At 38.6% G+C, this 20857-nt stretch overlaps 1 protein-coding gene across 2 annotated transcripts in view; it reads right to left on the bottom strand.

Moving 5' to 3' along the window:
* Positions 1-15447, bottom strand: part of LOC582361 (major facilitator superfamily domain-containing protein 6) — a 32203-nt gene extending 16756 nt beyond the window's left edge. Inside the window, exon 1 of one of the 2 annotated variants that reach the window (XM_011680194.2) lies at positions 15283-15447. The gene's annotated coding sequence lies outside the window, so the exon portion shown is untranslated. The remainder of the gene's footprint in view (positions 1-15282) is intronic. The other variant, XM_782312.5, reaches the window with a different exon arrangement.
* Positions 15448-20857: the final 5410 nt, after the last annotated feature.

Genomic DNA, 20857 nt, shown 5'->3' with positions numbered 1-20857 from the left:
CTCGTACCCTTTGGTAAAGCCATTAATCCTCATTACCAAGTCCCTAGGAGAAGACTTAAAGTAGTCGGTCCTCTTGTTGCTTACTTACACGCATATACAGATAGCAGCCAGGTAAAACAATCACCAAATGTTTACATAGCGGTTACATGAGGGAATGTGAGACACTGTCACGTATAGATATATGCAGTTAAATACGAACATGATTATAAGAGTAACGTTATATGCCTTGTGGAATCAATCAAGTGAAAGAAATGGAATAACACGGCTGGCGAAGAAAGCATTGCAAAGATCAATACATCAAGAGCAACTCCCCATTAAACGATACCCTTAATGACAAACAAGAGAGACTAATGCATCCTCCTGACCTATATAGAAGCGATATTCGTATCAGACGACCTCCCCACTATCACCTCAGAAAAACTACTCCTTTAGGACATTGTTCGTGGACAACTATATTCCTTAGGCAACTGTACCCCTAGGACAATTACCACCGGACGAGTACTAGGACAAAGAAAACCACCTCCGGACACAAACACTCTTGAAATATCTATACATACTCTTATACTATACCTATATATTAAGGGGTAATTGAATCAGAGAATAGTTGTCCAGTGGTAGTTTTCAGGGGTAGTTGTCCACAGGAAAGTTGTCCGGGGGTAAAAGTCCACGGGATAGTTGTCCTATGATGCCGCATTCATTTACGGATTTTAAAAGGGGCTGTGGTCATTTAAAAAAATGGTCCCAACATAATACAGGAAAAGACACCTGGTTTAATGCGAAACTGTTACATTACGTCATTGATTATGATTGTCGATTATGAATGAAATCAAATCATTAAAAATCAAATAAAATCATATAAAATCAAATTGAAATTATATCTTAGCATCTCTGATCACCTTTCTTTGTCATGGTTATGCTTTTAATGCAATCTGTAAGCAAATACAGAATGTCGTTATCCTGCCTTATTTCACATCGATTCATTACATTTAATAGAATGGCTTCATCTTAAAAACATACGGGTCAAAAGTAGTTCCTATTTAAAGTAGTTCCCGTTTCTCCTCACCCTTTCACCGTGCCCCACTTTCTCTCTCTCTCTCTCTCTCTCTCTCTCTCTCTCTCTCTCTCTCTCAACGCTAAGTTCATCTCGTAAGTACACACATTGAGAATGTTTTCGGCGCGAATGAAATCCCACAGAGAGCAGAAAGCATAGGCGCCGGAAGTGGGGGGGCAGGGGGGGCAGTTGCCCCCCCAATCAAAAAAGTGGGGGGGCAAAACGCATTTTTGCCCCCCCAAAACGCCCCCCCCCCTCCAAAAAAAAAAAAAGAAGGCAGTTAAGGAGTAAATATGGTTTGTATTTTTAACCCAAAAGAACATAACAATAATAAAAACCTGAATTAAATCACATATAAAATTCCATTCAAAGAAAAGGAAAGTTCACATGAATTCAATTTCATTAACATTGCGCATTCCACCTATACGGTATATATCAATGGAGGTCTTTATAATAGCGATACGCGCATATTGTGGAAATATTGTGCGAGAATGGGAAAGCGTGTCTGTTTTTTTTGTTATAGGGGTGAGAAGACATGAGCCCCTGAACGCTGGCGTACTGATGGGGGAGGGGGGGGGGGGTGTATTTTCTTATTCGATACCAGTGATTTACAAATATTACTGTTATGACATGATTTTCTGGTATTTTTTTTCTCCATTTTTTTGTAAGTCATACCTTTTTATGCGTTCGTTGGAAAATAAGAAATTCCCAAATTACAGTCGGGCGAAAAATACGCTTATTTAGAAACCTTCATGTAAAGGTTTGCAAAGTGGCTGGGCTCGAGCCCCCCCCCCCCCTCACTTTTTGAAAAAGTATGTTAAAGAGAAAAAGAAAGAAAGACGGAGAGAAAAAATTAGTGACCTGCCAATGTTACAAATAAGGTAGAAAAAATGATCATCTGACCGTAATTAAATGCCTAAAACGTCAGAGCTTACGGGGGCTCCCCCCCCGAGCCCTACCAAGGGCCCTAAGGCGGTCCCCTGGATGCAATCTAACCGTAATTAAATACCTAAAACCCCTGAGCTTCCGGGGGCTCTGCCCCCTGGATGCTCATCTGACCGTAATTAAATACCAAAAACCCCGAGCTTCCGGGGGTTATGCCCCCTGGAACCCACCGAGAGCCCTAAAACGGGCCCCTGGATGCTCATCTGACCGTAATTAAATACCTCAAACCCCTGAGCTTCCGGGGGCTCTGCCCCTGGACCTCACCAAGGGCCCTAAGGCGGGCCCCTGGATGCTCATCTGACCGTAATTAAATACCCAAAACCCCTGAGCTTCCGGGGGCTCTGCCCCCTGGACCCCACCAAGGGCCCTAATGCGGGCCCTGGATGCACATCTGACTGTAATTAAATACCTAAAACTCCTGAGCTTCCGGGGGCTCTGCCCCCTGGACCCCACCAAGGGCCCTAAGGCGGGCCCCTGGATGCTCATCTGACCGTAATTAAATACCCAAAACCCCTGAGCTTCCGGGGGCTTTGCCCCCTGGACCCCACCAAGGGTCCTGAGGCGGGCCCCTGGATGCTCATCTCGTAATTAAATACCTAAAACCCCTGAGCTTCCGGGGGCTCTGCCCCCTGGACCCAACCAAGGGCCCTAAGGTGGCCCCTAGATGCTCATCTGACCATAGTAAGATATTGAAACCTCTGAGCATCTAGGCCCCCCCCCCTGGAACACGTCAATGGCCTTAAAGAGGGCCCTGGATGCTCATCTAACCGTAATTAAATACCTAAAACCCCAGAGCTTCTGGGGGCTCAGCCCCTTGACCCCCTGCCGGTGCTCAGACCCTGAGCCCCACGCCAATTTACGCTCTACCTGATCGTTATTACTCCACTTTGAAAAACGTTCCGCGGGACTTGCATGTAATGTGCAAGACTGGTGGTGATGCAGATTTTTCGTCTGCCCCCCCCCCCCCTACCGAACGTTATTTCTCATTACGTCACTGCCCCTGGAAGGTGAGCCCCCTGGAATGTTTGCCCCCCCCAATCCCAAACTGCTTCCGGCGCGCCTGGCAGAAAGCGTTGCTATTCTTTCCATCAACTTTCTGTACGCGTATATAGCATGAATTGAACAAACACAGACCGTTCTCTTCCTATACACTTCAATCTAAATGTAGCCTTTTAATGTGATTATGGTTCGGGACTTCTCCATGCGATGGGCACATACAGGATGTTGAGTTGATAAAAATGTACATGCAATATTTAATGAGATTTGGCTGGTTGCATTGTGCTTAGAGATTAATAAAAGGGCCTTGGTCAGTTGATGATATATACATTCAATATATCATTTCAATATATCATTTCAATATATCTGTTGCTATATTTGCTTTTATATGCCAGAAAGAGTGCCCCCGCCACTGGAGGAGTCAAGAAGCCTCATCGATACAGGCCTGGCACAGTCGCCCTGAGAGAGATTCGCCGCTACCAGAAGAGCACTGAGCTTCTCATCCGAAAACTGCCGACCTTTTTCAAAAGTTTTGATTTAAACGAGTTATATTGCAAACATTTCAAAAAGGGAAGACAGCGATTCCTTTCGCATTACTTCAAAAAAAATATATACACACACTCACATATGAAATATATATATACGTATATACGTGTGTGTAGGTGGGTGGTTGTGTCAATTTCTTACTGCTGTGGCTTTTGACCTCATAAAATGCCCTTAATTTATGTATATTCGAATAAGTAAATTTAGGAATAAATGGTATTCATTTAGGTTATTTTACTTCAGTGAATTAACACCATCCGTCTGTTTTTTCTCCTATATTTCAAAATATTTTGTGATGATATCATATTGTAGTATCCAGGCGCGGGGGGGGGGGCCTGGCAAGAAAAATATAAGTGCTCTCTACCCCCCCCCCCCTCCTACTGAGCGAAATATCGGTCGGCGCGATTTTCAAATTTCAGCCCCCCCCCCCCTATTGCAAAATCCTGGATCCGCCCTTTTTCTTCTTATCTTTTTTCTCATCCATATCAACTATTCAGCCATTACCCTATTACAACTTTCTGATTCCATTTGCTTCCCTTGTCCATTACCATGATTACTTCCTAATACACTGTCGCTCATAAACTAAGGTGGAATATTTTAGTTTTACCCCAATTTATGGAATTATTTAAAAAATTATTTAAAAATAATAGATATAGATAATAGTATACATTCTCAGATTTTATTGAATAATAACTTGCCAATGTGTGTTTTGCGGAACTGCTAAAGCATGTGTATGCTACTATGCTTTTTAACTAGGGGACCTACGCTCTCAAGTCATAAATGACAGTAATGAGGATTAATGCCCCACAAAAGGGCACTAATAAAGCACATCGACACGGTTTTCATCCTGGGGCCTCACAGTTACGAGGCCATTGTTTTGTCACTGAACCATGACTGTACGCAGCGGGGGCTAGGGTAGGGGGCAGTTTCCATAAATTAAAAAAAAAAAGAAAATGCAATAAATTTTCAATAATTTAGTGCATTTTACCCCGGTCCCCAACATAAAAAAATCCTCTGGACGGCCATGCATTATGGCTTAAGGCATGGGCACACAGAATTTTTTTTAATGTTAGGCACCGGGGTTAAATGCAATAAATTATTGAAAATTTATTGCATTTTCTGTTTTTTTTTAAATTTATGGAAACTGCCCCCTACACTAGCCCCCGCTGCGTACAGTCATGGTTCAGTGACAAAGCAATGGCCTCGTAACTGTGAGGCCCCAGGATCAAAACCGTGTCGATGTGCTATATTAGTGCCCTTTTTGGGGGCATTAATCCTCATTACTGTCATTTATGACTTAAGGGCATAGGTCCCCTAGTTGATAAGCATAGTAGCATACACATGCTTTAGCAGTCACGCAAAACACACATTGGCAAATTATTATTCAATAAAATCTGAGAATGTATACTATTATCTAGATCTATTATTTTTAAATTATTTTTAAAATAATTCCATAAATTGGAATAAAAAAAAAATATTCCACCTTTATGAGCGACAGTGTAGTATTTTGTTATATTTATTACTTGAAGATCCCTGATATTCTTTTATCCTGAAAATGAAGAAAAAGTAGATGTAGAGTTCTGTTTTTTGTATATAAATTCGGAGTTAGCAGACTACATTGATACCACTCACATGTAGGGTTTCTATTTTCGGGAACATCTAAAAGCACTCAACCGTTTTCATTATTCATTCATGACCTGATGATTCCGTACACCCTAAAGGTTAATACGTCTTGTTGTATCTATTTTCACGGTTCGATTCATTCGTATGACAACTTGATGGATTCGACTTCATCTATCCTGAACTTTAAAGGTATCATGTCTCACGGATTCTTCCTCTCGTCGAAAAATAGAGAAATAGGTTTTTTTTTTTTTTATAGCAGGCTATGTTTTGAAAATTTGAAAGGCCCTGTATGTAAAGTAATATTTAAAATCACTATTAGTAAATAAATATTGTTCATGTTCATCTTTTAAATAAAGACACATTCTAACAAATCTGAAAATGATTATCAATATTGATATCTATAGTTTGAAACATTTATAATCATGATAATCATTTGTTTTCACCGTTAAAGGATAACTGATTTTAATTGAGCACGAAAATGTTTCTTCTCATATCCTCGTATATTTGGCTGATACAACTTAATGGATTCTTCTAAATATTTTTTTAACAAATGCATAAGTCAGACATTTTATACTCAGTGTCCATAGCAAAAAAAAAATAAAGATTTAGCTCAGTGCTATTAGAATGTGATTTAGCCGCTTCTGTCTGTTATGAAGACAATTTTGGTTTAAATTAAAATGTGAAATGATTATGTTCCAACCAGATACGACTTGGTAGCACAATGATACATTTTTGCATGCATTGAAACATATTCTATATTTAAGAGAATACGGGCGTGTTGACAATTAGTTCGAATAACGAAAAGATTACAATACAGAGAAAGAAAAAATATAGATTTTCCTGTTTGTGTAATGATAGATGCACATCGCGTACAGAATCATACGCAACGGTGTAATCTTGATAAAATAATGTTTTATTAATATTCTAGATAATATCTTATGATAAACTCTAATTTTAGATCTAGTCGTTCTGCGAAAATGCAAGATGAGATGTCAACCGACTGCATGATGCTTCTTTTAGTCAGGACGTGAAAACCTCTCCATTTGAAATGTTTGCCTGCCCGAGTAAAGTGAAGTGTTGTTCTTCTTCTAACCAATGCTCTCATCTCTACAGCAGCACGGATCTACTAAGACATGTATGGTTGGAGGAAAGGCCCTTCTCGTGCCAAGCAGCTTGAAAGGTCTTCCTCCCTGCATTAATTAATAATGTGGCGACATGATTCAGACCAAAGATGTATGTTGGTTGTGTATTGAGCGAGAGAAAGAGAGAGGTGATGGGAGTGAAAAGAGGAGATTGAGCATGTTGAAAGGGAGAGAGAGAGAGAGAGAGAGAGAGAGAGAGAGAGAGAGAGAGATAGAGAGAGAATGATAGAGAGAGAGAGAGAGAGAGAGAGAGAGAGAGAGAGAGAGATGTAGATAGATTGGTAAATAGATAGATAAAGTTAGATATGTAGATCGATAGATATTAGATAGACGGATGGAGAGTTTGAACATGTTGGAAGGAGCAGAGAGGGTGAGGGAGGGGTACAGGGCAAAATGATCAGACCTAGTGAGGAATGCTAAAGCCGTTCTATATTCTATCACATAAATAAATTAATTCTATACGTGGCCTTTAAAAAGAAAACATTATTTTGATAAACGCGATAAAAGCAAAATAAAAATTATGTATGATATAGGTTCAATACTTCACGATTTGTCATAGCGCTCTATGTTAACAGAGAATGAAGCCCTAATTCTAAGAAATATAATTATTTGTCATTCCAATTTTCCGTCTCATTTTGCAATACTGAATGCATCGGACCATTTTTAAAATCTAACCCAGATAGCAGATGGTTCATTAACTAAGAATGTCAGGTGGAAGGGGAAAGGCAAGGACAGCTAATATGATAGATTTTTAATGTATGCCATTCTCAGGCAGCATGAGTGAACTAGGGCGTATCTCTCATCGTGTTTCGTGGGGGGAAAAAAGCTTATTAGAAGAGTGTGTCTTAAATATCTGCATCATCGCCATTGCCCTATAGCGTCGGGGACATTTTGAGTATTACCAATGTTCCCTGGAAAGAGAGCTTGGGAATGATAGAAGGAGGAAAAGGAGGTGGAGGAAAGGGGAAGAGAAAGATGAGTATATACAAGAAGTGGAAGCAAAGAAGACTGATCAGAAGAAGGAAAAGAGGGGAAAAGGATGAGGGCGGGATAGAGAAGAGCACACGAGACGGATGAAAACTACCACATAGAAGAGGAGGAGGAGAGAAGGGGAAAGATGGGATGAAGAGAGAAGGAAGAGGGTAGAAGAGGGAGGAGAAGGAGATGTAAGAGTATATAAAGGAAGAAGGAAGATAGGAGACGGATGTAAGGAAGAGGAGACTAAAGAGTATAGAGGAGAGAAGAAGAATGCTCAATGACAAAAACACCGGAAACATGCAAGTGTTCTTCTCTTCACAGTATTAATCACTCTCTCAATCTTCAGATGAGTAGAATCGAACCCCTTCTCATAATATCTCATTCCTTCATCCATTCTTCTTGTTTCCATACATGGGAATTGATCGCCATGGAAACCGTCATCTGGTGACGTCATACTGTCTTCTAATGTTTGTAACATACATTCCTACTCGTGCTTCAGTATTGCCATTACAACTTTTAACGACTGAACCAGAGTCTCGAGAGCGATGATATCGGGAGGCATCAGCTGGGTAGAATGAAACTCGTTACCATAATCATGATGACGGCAGATTATAGGACTCAACTGAAAAGCTAACGAGCGAACGTGGACATGTAAATTGTCAAGTTCTTTTGCGACACCGATAGTGCTTAAAGGGAGTTCGGAAACCACGAGACATTAATCCATTTGAAAAGGCAGACCACGTCGCTATTTTAAAGAACTAATCTAGCGTTTGATGCCCAATTCGAATTCTTTGACATCAATAAATTGTAGAGTAATGTTTGTTAATTTCATATTAGAAATATACGGTTAGCAAACCGTCCAGTAAATTCTGCGTAGATATAAATCTGGTATGTTTACAAAATAATATCTTATTTCGCAGTAACACTGCGACGAGATCGACACCAGATCAAACCAAGGTTACACCGCTTTGACGTCGGTTTGGATATCTCTGCATGCTTATAGTATTATTAAAATTTGAATGATGAGACTATCAAAGTTTATTCCAACATAAGTCTTTGGTCCCGTGTGGCCCATGCATCTACCTCTCACACAAAAAGGGATAGTTTTACGACCATGATTGTCAGTCGCTATGGGATGGCCGCTCCGTCATTTTGATGCAGGCTTCTTGTAGGAAAATCTTAGAGGAAGATCGAAAGAGGATGCGATGTAAAGAAATTTGAGAGGCAGATGTAAAGGAAGATTGAGGAAGAAGAGGAGGGAAGCGAGCTAAGAGTTTTGAAGCACTTTTTGTTAAAGATAACATCAGCTATGTATAGGATTTGAACGGTTCTAAAGTCATGATAAATGGCTTTGCTTGTCGTCCTCCTATTCACAGAAGACCTACGCTAAATGTAAAAAAGCCATTAATTTTACTCAAAGACAGACCTGAATATACGCTGATGCCAAAAATAATACATCGCAACAATTTTCGGTCAGAAATGCAATATACAGGTATACATTTCTGAATATTCTGAGAAAGGAATGGCTGTTACACATAGTTATACAATATGTGCTATACAGTAGGTTTGCGGGTGCGCCATGTGAGAAAGAGAGAGAGGGTTGAGGAGTCCTGAAAAGGACTCTGACTCGGTAATCTTTCTTGGGGTGTGTAGTTCTGAAAAGGACTGTTTGTTATCTTTCTTAGCTTATAGTTCTAAGGAGAACTATAGCGCTTGGAGAGGATGAGTGGCTCGACGTTTCGAACAGGTTGATATATCCGTCGTCAGGAGTTCACTTACAAGCAGCATCTAATATGTGCTATGTTTTGTTTGCGGTTTTATTCTGTTTACTTTAAATAAAATTGAGATGTGCTCTGTTTTGTTTTGACCACAAGAAAAAAATGCACTTCGCACTATCTCCATTGCTCTATAAGCATTTTTTTAGACAAGCATTTACAAGCTTAGCATTTGCAATTCAGAATTTAGATTACAGAATTTTCATACCAGTGAAATGCCAAGGCTTACTCCTACAAACCATTTGTTGTACAAACTGTGCTCTTGGGTGTAGTAATTACATTAAAACCGTAGGACAACAAATCAATATAAACTTGCGAATATAATATTCAAGGCTTTCCTCAAAAGTACCTTCATCAGTAGTGCGCATGCTCATGCATGCCGGTCAAAACCTCCAAACCGCCTTGATAATGAAAAAACACTTTATTATAATAATCGCTTGATTTCATAAAATTAATTTATAGTAACAAATTATGTAGAATACCTTTGTTTTGAGATACAATGAAATTAAATAAATTTGAAGACTTACAGAAATTAAAGAATGAATGTAATTAATTCTCCCCCACCCTTTCTAGCAGAAAGCCTACATAACTCCACGCCACCCCCTCCCACCCAAAACATGGACGTCTTTGCAGCTCAATAGAAATGTATGCTTAAAAAAGTAAATTAATGGCTCTGCCTCGACGTCAGAACAATCCTGAATCACCCCTGTTCGTTAAATGACAAGTCACTCTACTGTTCTCATTACATGCCTTTGCACAGACCAAAATAGATAACCCTTTTTCGCTAAATGGCTCTCACAAAAACTAATTATACATGCAGCTGAACAAGACCGTAGGCCATTTTCGGGAGATGGCAAGTTATTCTCATCGTGCCTGTGAACAGGCCATTAGCCCTTCTTAGTAAATGACTGTCACCAAAACTTAATCTCCATGTGTTTGTGTGAACGAGCCCGCATCTTGCATCTTTATTAATTCGACAGAACTGATGGTTAGTCACTTTCAACGTCCACAGTACATTCGTTTGAAAACATACCCATAGCTCTTCAATTGTAAACGATTTTTTTTTTTAATAGTTATTTATTTACAAAAATAACACTCTGTACATACGTGCGAAGAAAACCCTCAAGAAAACATCGTATAGTACATCTCAAGTAGATGGCAAGTTACTCTCACCGTGTGTGCAAATAGACCCATAGCCTTCTTTGGGTTCATGCAAACTCACGCATGTAATCTATTTTATGCATGCGTACAGACCCATATAGCCGTAGATCCGTGTGAACACATTCATGGTCAATCTACGGTAGATGTCAACAGACTCTCGGCAAACTGATCACATCAGTACATACAGATTACAGACCCTATGTAGCTGTACCACATACATAATATTGGACGATTTGCCATTCTCGGTAGACTCCTTTCATAATCATTGTTACTTCCTGATACTCCTACGTCAGCTAATGATCACTCACTCATAGTACATAGACTTAAGGGCGGCATAATGAAAGGAAAGAGTCCACCCCCTCCCGATGATTTTCCAAGTATGCCCTCAAAACTTGAGACAAATCTTTTTGTCCGTTTTTTTGTTTTAGACCTGTACCCCTCCCCCTTCCCCTCCCCCGCACCCTCTTTCATTAAAAAACAGTCTGGTGTTGTGCTGCATTACCCTATCCCTTCTTTACAAAATATATTTCACATTTACCCAAATTACTTCACTTACCCAATTCATTTCATGCGTATGCACAGAATTCCAATGAGTATTTTTTTTATTGCAAGAAACTCCAGACAAACTCACCTTTGTGCATGCGAACAGACCCGAACCCTACTTTCACAAAAAATGGTAAGTCACTATTGGCAAACCAATCTCAGTACAGGGCGTGATTTGAATACTAATATACTGGTACATAACATCGGGTAGCCTATATTAAGTGCAGCACCTTTACACTGTGGCATGCGGCAGGGCGGGTAACAAGAGTCGTGACACTGTAGTCTGGTGAATTTTGGGACGGGGATATGATAAGATATGATCTAATCTTTCTTTTCTTCATTAAATTTTGCCGCCGTTAGCAATAAGAATTTACCCCCCAAGATATTTTTTTTTTTTTAAATAAGACTTGAATTGACAATTCTTTTCAATGTTCGTCCTCAGATTGATTGTTGCCGTAGAGCCATACAAATATTTACAGACTAGTGCCTTATCATGAAACTCGAAAAAAAAACTAGAATTCTATAAAATGAAAGAAACAAGAATACAGAACTTTATTGGGGGTAAAAAAACAAAAACAATTCAAGGCTTCTAAATGTTTTACCATTTGCATCGATTTTGTATACATTATTTAATTTTCTAACTCCAGATATTCTGTCAAATGTTTCTTTACTCCGACATTCGAGTACTCATGGAGCATTCCATGTGTTTGTACGGTAAGCTTGGTATCTATACCTTCCTCGTTCTCAAGCATCCTCCTCCCTTTCTCCTAAGAGCACCAATGTTTTCTTTCCCTTCTCTCTCTTTCTCTCTCTCTCTTTCTCTTTCTCTCTCTCCTTCTCTGTCTGTCGATCCCACTCCCTCTCTCTCTCCTTCTCTGTCTATCGATCCCTCCCCCTCTCTTTCTCTCTCTCTCTCTCTCCCTCTCTCTCTCTCTCTCTATTTCAATGTCATTTGGGAGACTATGAAAATTGAGACAGCAATGAATTCATTTCGCCTTGCTCAGTAGAGAAAGGTTGGAATAAAATTGAATAGCCGCCAAACCCTCGTCATATTTACGTAACAGCAATATTCCTAATTCCCCTACCCTATTAATCTACCGAGCCCTCCAGTCATGTAGTTTATTACGTGCGTGCCGCTGCTAGGCGACCGTTTCATAGATTTTGTTTAGGCTCGATTGCAAGCATTTCCGATAGATTAGGGGGCTGAAAATCAATATCGTTGCCTGGTCGAAGAGAAGCCAGTTAACCTTATGATTTGTTTGCCAATAGTATGTAGGATATCTCGTTTGATTATGGGTAAGAACTGGGTGAGAAGAGAAAAATAATTTTGCTAAGTGCTCTGATTTATTTGCCTTACACTGCTATCTGTTTCCCCCAAATTATCACTTACCTTTTTTTGTATTATCTTTCTTCTCGGATTCGTCTTGCAATCTGAGTGATATGTTGCTCCCTCTCCCTCCCCTCTCTCTCTCTCTCTCTCTTTCTAGCTCTCTCTCTCCTTTCCTCTCTCCTTACTTTGATATCTATCACAAATTACAAAAATAGGGCCGCTTTTGTAAAGAATATAGTTGAAGCTTTCTCTGAAGTCAGCAAAGTAATTTTCCGACTGTTCTTTAATATTTTTGTTTTAAGGAAAAAGATAAAATTGAACTGGGGACTGAATCTCACTATAGAACATTCTCATTAATAAGGCATCAATGATGATAGATTAGCTCTCTCGTATCGTATCCCTCTGTAATTTCATTTTTGCGTGCAGCGGCAAAAGTTGATGAAAACTCGTTATTGAAACATGATTGAATTGGAAATCAAATTATTCTCACTAACAAATTTAGTCGTCCCGACATGTCGACCATTACCGTGATTACAACTTCATCACATGTCTTTCATTAAAACGAATATTCAGACATTGACTGTTAGAGGGGGAGAAGAATAACAAACGAGACTATATACTAAATTGAAGTCGGGAATTACAGTACTCTTATATCCTAACAATGGTGGATTTAGGAGAGAGATGTACATCCGGCCCGTGCCCCCCCCCCCCCCCCCATTGAGGTGATGACATATTTCACTTATAGACAACTAAAAACCAAGAACATTAGTTTCATTTGGATAAAATACCTTGTGAGCGGATCAAGAATGACAATACAGCATTATTGAAGAATGATAATTGAATTCCGTTTCTATAGTTCATGACAGAAAGATATGTCTATTCACATAAAGCAACCACTACTCATGTTTTTCGTTTACAGTTATCACCACGCAATTCGGATGTAAATGAATAATGTATTAATATTATGCCTGCTGCATTAGTAATGAACCTTTCTATAATGTAATAAAGACTCTCTCTCTCTCTCTCTCTCTCTCTCTCTCTCTCTCCTCTCTCTCTCCCCCCCCCCCCCTCTCTCTCTCTCTCTCTCTCTCTCTTTACATCACTCTATAGATTTCACCAGCTCATGACCAGAATATATTTCTATCTCAGAGAGGGTCATATTTCGCCTCCGAATGAATCATGAATAATGCTAGCTTGCATGTTTTAACGTGCCATAAACCTGCACGATTGCATTATGTATACATTTTGCCTATAATATACTGTTCGCTATTACTTCTACTTTATCGTGTATAGAAATTAATTAATAAAAGTCATTTCCTTCACAATATTATGCTACACTCTTGACAACAGCAACATAGAATATACACCTTTACTGCATGATTGCCTGCTCTGGCATGTCTACATCAAAAGAGTGAGTCAAATAGGTAAAATGAAATAGTATAGAAGACTGAACAAAATGATACACAATAATACTATATATATTTTATACATCCGATGTTTCCGTAGAAATAAAAATCTCCTCACTGGCTGACCGAGAGTAGAAAGACGTTTTGCTATGCAATGCACGGAAAAAGCGCGGGAAGATCAGATGGATAAAAACCACTCAGTCAGTGTGCCGTGTGGTCTGATCACCTTAATGAACGGTATTTTCTCACCATCATGGTAGGTCATGGCTGTGTGCCGGCATGAATGAACTGTGTGAATGAACAGTCAAGACTCGAGACAGTGGAATCCAAAGAAAGGAGTGCATGTACGGTGAAGGTATATTTTAGGCAGTTAAAGGTAATATCTTATTACTTTTAATAATAATAAATTTTACTCTACATTATGTGAACAATAGGCTATAGCTTCATCATAATCCTCACCATCATAAGAAAGTTTTTAAGCATCATCAATTATATATAAATTCAACCATGTAAAGATTTATTAGGTCTTGTTAAAAAAAAATAGAATTTCTTTTTTTCTACTAAAGAAAAATAACATTCAAGAGAACACGTGACACACCCCAACGCTATAATGTTATGTATCCTCCTCCCCGTTGTATTTCTTGGAAATTAATATTTATTTCCATGTTGTACATGAATATGTCCGAGCTATGTGTCTTTCCTTTTACTGAATTTTCATGGACGTCACATCACTGCTCATGAATAACTTAAAGAAACACAAATTATAATGCAAAGCTACAGTCTTGCTGCAAGAAGGTGCAAGTTATGACCTACATTATCTATGAAGCGACGCACAAAGTGACTAATGCTACGGTCACAAAGGTTCGTACGAACGATAATTTCGTACGAATCTCCCTGTCAAGTTTTTCCATTGTCTTCCCGAATTTCCATTGTCTGAAATCGTTCGTACGGCGTTCGTAGCAGTTCGTAATGGCATTTTTGACCGAGGCTTTACTAAAAGCCTGATTCTACCAGCGCTATTCCCCATTGACTTTAGTAAATGATTTGTTATTTAATTATACACCTTTGAAAAATAAAGGTAAAGGCTACCATGGACAAAGCAAATTACTATGAATGACTCCGTCCTTGCAAGTTCTTAATTAAAAATATAATTGGAATAGAAATAAAATCTAAAATCTTCTATTATTTCTGGCATTGCCTAAACAAAATAGAGAGAAGCAATATTTCTCAATCTGCGCTATAATATTTTCAATTTGAGATACATTTTGTTCCTATAAAGCATTTCATTTACACACACGTCGAACAAAATTAATTTAAGAGAGAGAACAAAAAGCAACGCCATTCTTTTGTCTCTAAATGAATGTAGCCTATTTTCTTAATACAACAGCAGCATTAAATGATGATAATACAAGCTGTTACAGGTGGTTTGACATGAAAAACCTAATCAATCGATCAATCCTGAAAATACCTAATAGTGGTAAATGTTATTTTACTATGGCATTCATTCAAATCATTTTAATTCTTAGAATGGCCTGCTCCAAGAGAAGAAAAACCTTAAAAGTGTAGGTCTATATCAATTTTATCGACGAGTAGATCGCGAAACAGCTGTTATGGTTTAACGCCTTCCACTATGCAATTTTTTTTCCAGTACAGTACATTCTGATTGTGAAATAAAAGAAAACGGTCCTTACAATAACACTGAATGACAATTGAACAAAACGATTCGAAATGGCAAGCCTTCACTTATATCTCTAAACGCTAATAGCACAATATGATAACCATCACTTACCTGTAAATTTAGGTCTGTCAGTATGCCATAGCAAGTTTGCTCAACGATATTCCAGAATATAACATTCACCACATCTTCGTGACTCCGCATCCGCAGAGCAGCATCTCACAACCAGGCGATAGATCGACTACTCAAGTGAAGAAAAAAAAAAGCTGACCGTTTTTTCCCCCGCAGCGCTCGACTTATTTTTTCCCTCTTTCCTCCTCCCTAGTATTTGTTATTCTGTGGGAAGCGCCAAACCGCTACCGTGAGAAAAGCATGTAACAAACATGCCACACACCAGGCGCGGATCCAGGATTTCTTAGGGGAGGGGGCCCAACTTTTTTTTTTTTTTTGCTCCCGAAAATTTGAAATTCGCGCCGGCCGAAAAGTCGCTCAGTGGGGGGGGGGGGGGGGGGGGGGGGGGGTACAGAGCACAATTTTTTTTTTTTTTTTTTTTTTTTTTTTTTTTTTTGCTCCCGAAAATTTGAAATTCGCGCCGGCCGAAAAGTCGCTCAGTGGGGGGGGGGGGGGGGGGTACAGAGCACAATTTTTTTTTTTTTTTTTTTTTTTTTTTTTTTTTTGCTCCCGAAAATTTGAAAAACGCGCCGACCAAAAATTCGCTCAGTGGGGGGGGGGGGGGGGGGGGGGGTAGTGAGCACATTTTTTTTTTTTGATCCTCAAAAAAATTTCAATTTGCACCCCCCCCCTTGAGCGCCAGGGGGGGGGGCCCAACCCCCAAAAATCGTAAAAATCACGTGATTTTACATGATTTTTTTCTCAAGGGGGGGGGGCCCGGGCCCCCCGGGCCCCCCCCCCTGGATCCGCCACTGCCACACACACACACTGGATGTGGTGGAGTGACAAATGTAGGAAAATTAAAAATGCAAATGGTTTCGAATGGCGCACCCCTTTTTCCTTCTCTTTTTCTTTCTCTCATCATTCATACTTTCTCCCTCTTTCTCTTTGTCTCTCTCGTTATCCACCTTCACACACTCTCCCCTCTCCCTCCTTCTTTCTCCGTCTCTCTGTCTCTTCATCTCTCTCTTTACCTCTCTCTTTGTCTACATTTCCCCCTCTCTATCTCTAACTGTGTCATATTCTTTCTCCTATAGATGCTCATTCAATTCTTTCCCTTTTCTCAAGGCTATCTCTTGACTGTTATTATTACTAAATAAATGTTATATTTATTTGTTATCTTGTATTCTTTCTGAATATTCCTCTCCTTCCCCCCCCCCTTTTTTTTAAAATTAGCTCATTCGCTTCTTTTATTTCATACATTTGTAATTAGATTTTAACACTACTTTTTGTTAAGGTGATGATGGTATATACGAAATTCAGCAAAATTACTGAAGATAAACCTTCTCGCGTTGCCAGAATATAACATGCTGGTTGCCCCAAAGTGTGTAATTGTAATGGGAGAAGGGTGGGGGCTGCAGGTATATAATAATAAGCAAGATAAGTTAATCTCATGTTGATGGGCATTTGGTTCTCTTGCAACCGTCCCAAAAATGAAAATTTGCTTTTATTTCGTTTTCTATTAAGATTTATGCTGTGCACTTATTCATGATATCAGTACAATATAGAAGTATTCACGTTGGATCACATCATCTTTTAACGGTATGCAATGTCCGCCGTATTGTAATCATAGCCGTGAAGAACACCTTTTTCTGGTCGAGGACTTTGCTGACACGCAGTCTCTAGCTATGTTGGTAAATAATTGATAGCTTTTCATGCCAATGATTATTTCCCAGAGGAGAGAGGGTTTCTTCTTCACCTTTCATCGTGTCTGATCATCTCCTCCGGTGTGCTTGGGAGTATAATGGGGCCCGACTAGGATTTATCAGGTCTTATACCTGTGATGAATAATTTGAGGTATAGTTTGGATAAATAATAGGAGCGATATGCTTTCCCGGACCATTAATTTGTCAAAGCACAGACTAAGCCTATCTATTTTGATTAGCTCAAGATATTTTTCTTATTCGGTTCTTGCACACTCTCCACCCCACCTTCTCTTCTCTTATCTCTCTCCATCTTTCTTTCTCTCTCTCTCTCTCTCTTATACACACGTACACGCACATACTCTCTCTCTCTCTCTCTCTCTCTCTCTCTCTCTCTCTCTCACACTCTCTCTTACACACACGCACACTCATACTCTCTCTCTTTCTTCCTTTCTCTCTCACTGTCTTACTCGTATAAGTTACTAAACTATTCTGTCCGCTAAACTATTTTTTCATACTTATCATATTTGAATAAATTTCGATAATAGGGTTCATTCATTGAGTCCGATCGGTATATTTTCATTGGCGTAGCCAACCTGATGCATACGCCCCCTCCCAGTTTGGAAGTCAACCAAATTAACGCTGCAACGCTTGGCGAACCACATACACATGTACTTTTCACTCTTCCCCTTATTTTGCAATTTTCTGGATATGCCAAGGATGAGCCCCCCCCCCCCCCACCAAACAATGGATTCACCTTTCATTCCCACTATTTCCGGCTCCTTCTTTTCCAACTGATGGACAGAACAGTTTGTATCTAAAAGTAAAATACGTTTTCCTGAATTTATTTAATCTTTTCGTGATTTTATTTAATCTATCAGGCAAATGCATTCAGGACCTCCAAACATTTTCCTTGCTTTTTTCATCTAATGTCAAGTTTATCACGTTCAATCGATTTTCTCGCGTCGCAAATCAACTCGACCTAGCGAGTACTTAAATCAAATTCATAAGTCAAATGAAAGAGAAAACAGTTACCTTACCGATGAATAACCAATATAAAATAAGGCAGTTTGTGTAGGTGCGAATGATCGAAATTAGTGGGGTTTTTTCTCTGAAGTTTCATCCTGTTGTTCGTATTACTACACAAAAAGATTACTTCGATGGGCCCTTGACATTATCTCAATTCAGTATTTTTTAATCAACCCATTGTATACTCTTTCCCAGTGAAACGATTTGAATCCCTCTCCCAATTCGGACAAAAAGATTGGGGGAAAGGGTTAGAAAGAACGAGAACATAACTGATCCGATGCGGGCAAGCAGAGCGAAAGATGAGATCTTCCACCCAACCAAACATGATGCACGGTTCACCTCCTTCGCTTCTCCGCCCGCCGAGTCAATTTTGTACGAGTCGTACATCAAATCGATCCCTTGATTTTCATGAATGATCACAGTAGGCTTTCAAAAACAGTTCATAAAAATGCTCATTTAATGGCTTTGGATGACGATAATTGGGTAAGTTTTTTTTCCGCATTTTCATTGCACCAAGATACAACATACAAATAAGTACATGCGCAAATATGACATATTATTTATCACCAAATATAGTTATAGGCGAATTTGGAAAGAACAGCAATATTTAATCAAATCTTTTATATCAGTTATTTATACATGTATAAATGTGTTCTGTTAATATGTTTCAACACTTCACTGGAGTGTGATAATGCTATAGATTGTGTGCATTTTTTTGATATTCTCTGACGGCTCTCATCTAATTTTCTGATTAACGTATTTCAAATATTAACTAAGTGTTCTTATACATGTACTTCAGTTTTATCTCCCTTTCATCTTACTGCTTTCATCTAGTTTGCTAAGTAACCCGTTTCAAGATAATTATTATGTTTATACATGTTCTTACTTATTCTTTGTTGCTGTTATGATTTTATCATGTTTATAACTTGTTATTATTCTTATTTTTTTTAAACTATGGTTTCTTATTATCATTGAAGAATATTAGTGATGAGTCACCCTGTCTAAATATCAGAAACAAATGAATATTAGAGTTGCTCATACCAGCCTAAGCGACGGTTTTCTTCTTATCATACACCCTTCCCCTTCAACATTTTCAATAAACCAATCAACTTATCTGGCAGTGAGTTCACAAGGTTTCTATGGCAACAGTGAGTGGTAAGTTTAAAGGTCGATTTCTATATATACATCGAGTTGTTCATGGTCGAGACTCGATAGCCTGTTCCTCTCTTCTCTCTTCCACTAATCCATTTCCATTCATCTTGTCACTACCTTCTCCTCTCATTCATAGACCATTAACAAGACCGACTTCAAAACAAATTGTTTGACATAATTATAATGCATTTGGTTTCTTTACAATTTATTGGAAACTTTTGCAAACGTTGCACACAGGCCATTAATGATACACATAAACATATTAACAAGCAATGGCTAACCTCCCGAAGAGTAAGCAGAAAATAAAACAAACAAAAACAAATACTGACTGACAATAATTGCAATAGGCCTGTCAATGCAAGAAACAAACAAATGACCCCTTCCCCTCTTTTATATTTTGTTTTTAATTATAAATTATCCATGTTTGAAGTTAGATACAGTGCACAACTAATAACTATAGACCTATTCAATGCCCAAAGCTCCACATTTAAAATACATGTACATACTGTGTAGATCAGCTGTTTCCATCTCCCTCATACTCTGTGAGATGAGAGGTCGAGATAACCTGGTCAAAAACTACCAGTAGAGGGCGCATGATGGCTTCCTTTACCTGAATGAATACATTTCTTGCAATCAGACATGTAAACTCCTGAATGAATCTAACAAACATTATTTCACAAATTCATAAAACATCAGAATTAATGAGTTGGTGAAAAATTAATAGACTGGTCAATACAGACTTAAATTCGAAATTCATTCAGTTATTAGTTAGACATTAAAATTGATATGAGAGATAATTCTTATCAACATGAAACAAGTCTAAGAAATGGTTCTTAAAATAAAATCTGCCAGGCAAGTCTTCACTTTCTTGCCAGGCTGCAAGATTCTCAAAACCGACGCTTATGCTGAAAGATCGATGACACAACGTGACCTCTCTTCTTGGCTGACATTACTACAGTCATGTACTACAACAGTCAAAAAGATTTATTAACATGGATTGTCTTTTAAGAAGTCTTGAGTCATGTAAAGCTATTTGATGACTAGAGAACAGAAATGCAAACAACATTTGCATAAATATGAATAGAGAGAAAGATGTTATATCTGTATTTACCCCACAATAACATGTACACAAATTTCATATACAAAATATTTAAAAAGCTTTGATGCAACAATTTAGTGTTTTTCTTTCTGTAATGAAAAAAAAGGTGAACAAACTTAGTTAATTCATAATTCAATTTAAAATTTGAAAAAAAAATTGGGCCTTTACGAAAATGATATAACAGGAGTTTAAATAACTAAATATGTGAATTGTACTTTGTACAATCACATATTTCAACAAAATGGTATACGATTCCTCAACTGCAAAATTGTATTATGTGCATTATCTAATAAGACATAATAAAATGGAAATGAAATGAAATATGAGGATACTAAGCAAAATTAAATTTTGAACATAACAATGAACTATATCACTACAGTAGTTTGCTGAACACATTTTTCTCAAGTTCTCATAAGTCTTATGACAAAGTACGCTTATTTTGAATTCCACTTTAACTAGGGTGTACCCTAAAACAGTTGACCCAGGACTGCTTTCTCTTTACCATGTGCATCCCTCAGATAACGGCTAGAAACTACAAAGATACAGTTTGCAGAGAGCCTGAAGGCAAAAACGTATGTGCTTTAACATCAACTCA

Source organism: Strongylocentrotus purpuratus, unplaced genomic scaffold (assembly GCF_000002235.5).
Source record: "Strongylocentrotus purpuratus isolate Spur 01 unplaced genomic scaffold, Spur_5.0 spur5_scaffold_6, whole genome shotgun sequence".
Taxonomy (NCBI): Eukaryota; Metazoa; Echinodermata; class Echinoidea; order Camarodonta; family Strongylocentrotidae; genus Strongylocentrotus; species Strongylocentrotus purpuratus.
The sequence above is the reverse complement of the archived record's forward strand: the minus strand, read 5'-3'. Positions and strand labels throughout refer to the sequence as shown.